The sequence below is a fragment of the Eublepharis macularius genome, chromosome 10 (assembly GCF_028583425.1).
Source record: "Eublepharis macularius isolate TG4126 chromosome 10, MPM_Emac_v1.0, whole genome shotgun sequence".
Lineage (NCBI taxonomy): Eukaryota > Metazoa > Chordata > Lepidosauria > Squamata > Eublepharidae > Eublepharis > Eublepharis macularius.
In genome coordinates, this window is record NC_072799.1 from 81,250,258 (window position 1) to 81,257,069 (window position 6,812).

Below are 6,812 nucleotides of genomic sequence, written 5' to 3' on the forward strand. Positions count from 1 at the left end.
AAGGTAGCGGACATTACGCGTGTTATAGATAGGCTGGTAGATAGTGCTGGGGAAGAGTCAGCGGTCGTGGTCCATGTTGGAACCAACGATGTTGGGAAATGCAGTCGTGAGGTCTTGGAACAAAAATTTAGGCTGTTAGGCAGGAGACTCAAGGCCAGGACCTCCAAGGTAGCCTTCTCAGAAGTGCTACCTGTTCCACGCGCAGGGCCAGAGAGACAAACGCAGATCAGGAGTCTCAATGCGTGGATGAGATGATGGTGTAGGGAGGAAGGGTTCAAGTTTGTTAGGCACTGGGATTCTTTTTGGGACAAGCGGGAGCTGTACAAGAGAGACGGTCTCCACTTGTCCCGAGAAGGAACCCGGCTGCTGGCACTTAAAATCAAAAAGGTGGCAGAGCAGTTTTTAAACTAAATGCTAGGGGAAAGCCGACAAGAGATAAAGTGTCTCTGGTTCAGGATGGTTCATCTCAGAGAGATGAAGGGCTAGGTATAACACTTCTACAGGGAGATAGATTAGAGTTGTCAACTGAGATGGAGACAAACAGTGCAGATGACCTAACTACGTCTCGAGGCAAAGTGTGCCGGGGAAGTTACAGGTGTTTATATACAAATGCTAGAAGTGTCCGAGGTAAAATTGGGGAGCTGGAATGTTTAGTGTTGGGCGAATCCATAGACATTGTGGGCATATCAGAAACTTGGTGGGATGAGGAAAATCAGTGGGACACGGTGATTCCTGGATATAAATTATATCGGAAGGATAGGGAGGGAAGGGTTGGTGGTGGGGTGGCTCTATATGTCAGAGAAGGTATACATTCCAGTAAGATTGAGAAGGTAACTGAATTAGATTCGCTTCTGGAAATGCTATGGGTTGAAATTACGGGCCCAAATGGAAACTTAACTGTGGGAGTTTGTTATCGCCCTCCAGATCAGAAAATAGAGGAGGATTATAAAATGATGACAGGATTAAAGATGGCTGCTAAACAAAAAAACTGTGTTGTAATGGGTGATTTTAACTACCCACACATTGACTGGGCCAATGGGTGTTCGAATCGGGGGAGAGAAAGTGAGTTTCTAGACTGTCTCAATGACTGTGCTATGGAACAGATGGTTACAGAACCTACTAGGGGAGAGGTGATCCTGGATTTGGTCCTCAGTAATGCTGAAGACCTGGTGAGAGATGTAAATGTGATTGCACCACTTGGGAACAGTGACCATAATGTTATTGAGTACAACATATGTATAAATAGGAAATTGCCAAATAAGACCAACACAGCCATGTTTAACTTCAAAAGGGGTAACTTTTCTGAGATGAGGGGGTACGTGAAGAAGAAACTGAAAGGGAAAGTAAAAAAGGTCAAAACACTTGGGGAATCTTGGAGACTATTTAAAACTACAATCCTGGAAGCTCAAATTAAATATATACCGCTGGTTAGGAAAGGCACAAATAGGTTTAGGAAAAGGCCAGCATGGTTAACAAGCAATGTAATAGAAGCTGTAAAAGGTAAAAAGGATTCTTTTAGGCAGTGGAAAACTAGTCGGAGTGAGGTTGATAAAAAGGAGCATAAGCTGTGGCAAAAAAAGTGCAAGTCTGTGATCAGACAGGCAAAAAGGGAATATGAGGAGCATATTGCAAAGAACATAAAGAAAAACAATAAACAATTCTTTAAATATATTAGAAGTAGGAAACCAGCTAGGGAGGCAGTGGGGCCCTTGGATGACCAAGGCGTAAAAGGATTACTAAAGGGTGATAGGGAAATGGCCGAGAAGCTGAATGCGTTCTTTGCTTCTGTCTTCACTGTGGAAGATAAGAAGTGCATGCCCACTCCGGAAGCACTGACTTTGGGAGGGGTTTTGAAAGACCTGAGTCACATTGAGGTGACGAGAGAGGAGGTTATGCGACTGCTAGATAATTTAAAAACTGATAAATCACCGGGCCCAGATGGCATACATCCAAGAGTTCTGAAAGAACTCAAGTGTGAACTTGTAGATCTCCTCACAAAAATATGTAATCTGTCATTAAACTCTGCATCTGTTCCTGAGGACTGGAAGGTAGCTAATGTTGTCCCCATCTTTAAAAAAGGTTCCAGGGGAGATCCGGGAAATTACAGGCCAGTCAGCCTGACGTCAATACCGGGTAAGTTGGTGGAAACTATTATCAAAAATAAAATTAGTAGGCACATTGATGACCAAAAGCTGATGAGGAAAACTCAGCATGGGTTCTGTAAGGGAAGATCTTGTCTCACCAATCTGTTAGAGTTCTTTGAGGGAGTGAACAAACAAGTGGACAAGGGAGACCCGATAGATATTGTTTATCTTGACTTCCAGAAAGCTTTTGACAAAGTTCCTCATCAAAGGCTCCTAAGTAAGCTCAGTAGCTATGGGATAAAGGGCCAAGTCCTCTTGTGGATCGAAAACTGGCTAATTAATAGGAAACAGAGAGTGAGTATAAACGGGCACTTCTCACAGTGGAGGGTGGTGAGCAGTGGGGTGCCACAGGGGTCGGTATTGGGTCCAATGCTTTTTAACTTGTTTATTAATGATTTGGAATTGGGATTAAGCAGTGAAGTGGCTAAATTTGCAGATGACACGAAATTGTTCAGGGTGGTGAAAGCCAGAGAGGATTGTGAGGCACTCCAAAGGGATCTGTCGAGGCTAGAAGAGTGGGCATCCATGTGGCAAATGAGGTTCAATGTAGCCAAGTGCAAAGTAATGCACATTGGAACCAAAAATCCAAAATATAAATACAAGTTGATGGGGTCTGAACTGGCGGAGACTGACCAAGAGAGAGATCTTGGAGTCATGATAGATAACTCACTAAAAACGTCAGCGCAGTGTGCGACTGCCATAAAAAAAGCTAATGCTATGCTAGGGGTTATTAGGAAAGGGATTGAAAACAAATCAGCCGGTATCATAATGCCTCTGTATAAATCGATGGTGAGGCCTCATTTGGAGTACTGTGTACAGTTCTGGTCGCCACACCTTAAAAAAGATATCATAGCACTGGAAAAAGTACAGAGAAGGGCAACTAAAATGATTAAAGGGTTGGAACACTTTCCCTATGAGGAAAGATTGAGGCGCTTGGGGCTCTTTAGCCTGGAGAAAAGACGACTGAGGAGAGACATGATAGAGGTTTACAAGATAATGCACGGGTTAGAGAAGGTCGAGAAAGATGTGTTTTTCTCCCTTTCTCACAATACAAGAACTCGTGGGCACTCTATGAAATTATTGAGCAGTCAGGTTAGAACAGATAGAAGAAAATACTACTTTACACAAAGGGTGATAAACACATGGAATTCGTTGCCACAGGAGGTGGTGGCAGCTACAAGCATTGCCAGCTTCAAGAGGGGACTGGACAAATATATGGAGCAGAGGTCCATCAGTGGCTATTAGCCACAGGAGATAGATGGTATTCTCTTTGTGGGAGGTGGTGCTCTGTTGTCTTGGTGCTGGAAGGAAGGCAGTGGGAGGGCTTCTGGTGTCCTGGCCTCACTGACAGTCCTTTAGATGGCACTGGATTTCTAGCCACTGTGTGTGACAGAATGTTGGACTGGATGGGCCACTGGCCTGATCCAACATGGCTTTGCTTATGTTTATGTTCTTATGTACACAATTTACAATGTATAAATGTTCTATATATACACACCAATGGCCCAGCACTGGGAACTGGCATCATTAGGCACCCAAACCCACCCCAACTCTAAATGGTCACTTAATCTCCCACTGTCTGGTGGCAGTGGAGAAAACAAAACATAAGAGTGTATGCATTGCTGCCTCCTCCAAGCATCCCACCCAAGCATCCCAAAGGCTCCACAGGTAAGATCTGGAGATTTTTCCTGGTAGGGGGAACAAAGGAGGAAGTAGAGCAGCAAATCCTTTACATTCCTTTGATACATACCAGCACCAACACAAAGTATTAAAAACCCGCACACTTTGCTGCCTCCAACATTGTGCCGTTTCAGGGGTGGAGAAGGGATCAGGGAAAGGAGGAAAGATGGTTGCCTCTGGGGCAGGAGAAAAGGGCTACAACTGGCCATGAAGAGTTCCAGCTGAGGAGGGGAAAAGGAGGGGACACAATGTGGTACAAAGGTAAGTGTTGGATTCAAACCAAGGGGCTGGGTTCGAAGGTATCATCCATTCATGGAAGGTGCCCTTCTATTACCAGAAAGTATCCTCCATGAGGAGAAAGGTACGTATGGACCCAACCCCAAGGTTTAGATCCTATCAGTGCACACAAAGGGAGGGTGAGAGTACAAGAACTAGAGATTATTTGCTAAAAACAACTATTTTTCTATGGGCTAGGAGTTTAAAGCCTTGGCCTGGATAGCCCAGGTAAGCATGATCTTGACAGCTCTCAGAAGCTAAGCAGGGTCAGCCTTGGTTAGTAACTAGATAAGAGACTTTCAATGAAGACCAGGGTTGCAGAGGCAGACGGTGGCAAACCACCTCTGTTCGTCTCTTGTCATGAAAATCCCACCAGGGGTCACCATAAGTCAACTATGACCTGAGGGCATCCTTCACCATCCAGAGTTTGAAACTGCAACCCTGGAGTGTAAGAAATGGTGAGGAAAGGATTCCAGGTTCAAGTGAACCATTTCAGTGGGTAGCAATTCCTGGAGAAAACCTTTCTCTCCCTTTGAACCAGAGCCTGATCCTGAGCTATATGGACCGATGGTTTAATTTGGCTCTTACTTCATATGTACTTCTTAGGCATTCCTGGTAGTAAAATGTGAAATTGGCAGAAAGCCACGAGAACGAAGCACTGATGTAACCCATTCTGCCTCCCCCCCTCATGATCTGCCCGAGCTTGTTGGGAGAGAGTGGGCTAGTTGCAGTCTCTCCGCCTAACCTACCCTAAAACATGATTGTTAGGAGAAGAAATGGAGTAATTGTAGTAAACCCTAATTAATACAAATTTCCTGGGAGCAAACCCCAATTAATATACCTGGGTAGGATTGAAATGAAGCACACAATCAATTTATTAAATGTTAACACAATGAATAATAGAATAATGAGGTTGGAGGGGTACCTCTAGGGTCATCTAGTCCAACACTTCGCACTGCAGGAAATTCACAACTATCTCCCCCACATCCCCAGTGATCCCTGGGGGCTGTAATCAGGAGAACCAGGTCTGATTCCCCACGCCTCCCCTTGAAGCCAGCTGGATGACCTTGGGGTAAGGGGCAAGGATTCTGCCATTTCTCCATCATGCTGTTTCTACACCGGCCTCATGATATTTGCAGATGGAAACTTAAAACTGGGGATTACAGTCTGTTAGATGCATGAAGCATATCCCTATGCATCCGATTAAGAGGGTTCACGATACCTTAAGATTCATTTGTTTTTGCTTTAACAGTTCATTATCACAATTAGACTTTATTAAACACTGCACCTCTTACAACAACTTAACTTAAAATGGCTGCTGCCTTAGAAGTTAGTTTTCTGCTGGTGTTCCCTATTACAATCCTGGCTGATTTCATGCACTGGAGATATCATCCAACCTGCATTTTCCTATCCTGCTGCCTTCATTCTGGGAAGAAATGAGAAAAAGATAACACAGACCATGCTGGACATGAGTAAAGGTAGCCTTTTCCCAGTCAGGACCCCTTCAGTGGGAAAACGGGTTCCTGCTGCAGACGGTCTTTTTCAGAACTTGTTTTGTTCCACAGTATAGTAATAGATCTGAGCTCTCGTCCTGCTGGGGGCATTGTTACGCAAATGGGGTACATGTGTAACCTTGACCTGGGATCATCCCCCTTGTGTGTCAGGTCAAACACATGCACTTGTGGTGTATACCAGGGTCTCAAGCTTTCTAATTAGGCAGATGTGGAACTTGCCAACAGCAGGAAACATTATGATTTTATTTTTATTGGATAAACATTGCTCAGAAATAAAGATGGCAAGAAACAGAGTGAATGCCAACGTGTGCATGCATGCGTGCATGAACACATAGCTGATAAGCAATCAAAACCTATTACCTAAGATAACCGAGTTCTAAATTTCCCTTTCAATAACGTGCCAGTAAATTGAAAGTTATAAGATCTTATACAACCAATAAGTATATAAACAGTACAGATATAAAAGTCTTGGGAATAAAACAAGCAGTACATTTAAGTTAATAAACTAATTATTACATATTTGGCTTCCCTGAACCTAGATACGTAACATTTCTGCTTCTCTCTTCTTCCCTCCCTCCCTCTAAGCCACTATATCAATTAGTTTAACCTAAATAATCAAAGAAAACCTTCCATTTTTTCCAGAAGTCATTCTCAGCCTATTTTGTAAGTAGGTAATCAGTTTGGCCATTGAAGCATATTCATGAACCTTACTTCTCCACCAGGACAAGCATCGCTTTTCCTTTTTCCTGCAAATAATACTCTTGCTGCTGTCACCATATAACAGAAGAGATCTCCTTCTTTTCTCAGATTAGTTGGTAAAATATTTAAGAGCATACTTTTCGGAGTTAATTCAAATCTAAGTTTGAGGATCTTTTGCCTCTCTTCATGTATTTTTATCCAGTATTTTCGTGATTTCTTACAAGTCCACCACATATGGTTAAAATGTTGCATCCATATTCTGACACTTCCAGCAATGTCTCTCACAGACACACACAGTTCAGGCTTCCACACAGGTTGCCTGCTTTGCCCAGAATGAACATTCTCTTTCTGCTCAGTAACTAAAAAAAGCAGTTCACTCCACCCACACTCTGCCATCAACCAATCATCTCACTCACTCATCCCTCTCTTTCATCTCTAGTGTTCATCTGTAGCACACCAAGCATTTAAAGACACACACACACTTAAAATAATTACACCC